This window comes from Sapajus apella, unplaced genomic scaffold (genome assembly GCF_009761245.1).
Source record: "Sapajus apella isolate SASKATOON/1434 unplaced genomic scaffold, GSC_monkey_1.0 scaffold7, whole genome shotgun sequence".
Taxonomy (NCBI): Eukaryota; Metazoa; Chordata; class Mammalia; order Primates; family Cebidae; genus Sapajus; species Sapajus apella.
The window spans coordinates 29,325,599-29,326,204 of record NW_022436947.1 but is presented as its reverse complement, the minus strand read 5'-3'; positions in this window follow the sequence as shown (position 1 = coordinate 29,326,204).

Here is a 606-nt window from a genome sequence, read left to right as displayed (position 1 = left end):
ATGACATTTCTTTTCAACAAGCTGGTAATACATAGCTTGGATCATAGTGCTGTCAAGTGGCTGAAGAGTTGCAATCAAAGAGTAGCTATCAGTGACTTCTTGTCATCCTGAGAACATTTATCAAGGGGTGTCCATCCATAAGGGCTGGTTGTGGGCCAGAGTTATCCACAGGGTGATGAAAGTGAGAGCAAGTTCAATAAATTTGCTGATAACACCAATCTGGAGCAGCTGCTTACACCTGGCAAGATGGGAATAGCTTTCAATGACCTTGATTAAGTTGGGCTGGTGGAATGAGACAATCTCAGAGCCAGAATACCAGGCCAAGACACAGTGGGCAGATTTTCTATGCAGGAAGACTTATGGCATGTTGCAGTAAAACTGAGCAGTGTTTTATTTCTGATATTTTCTGAAGCACTATAATTAATTAACAACTTTCTATGATGCCAAGTGGCTTAGAACTACTTTTATCACACTAGCCTCCCAATTTGCAAAGTAGAGACTCAAAAATTTTGTCTCACAGTTTCTATTAAATGTTAAATAATCTGTGGAAAGTACCTAACAGATATTGAAAGCTGAATGTTAGTTTCCTTCCTCATCCATATTTTC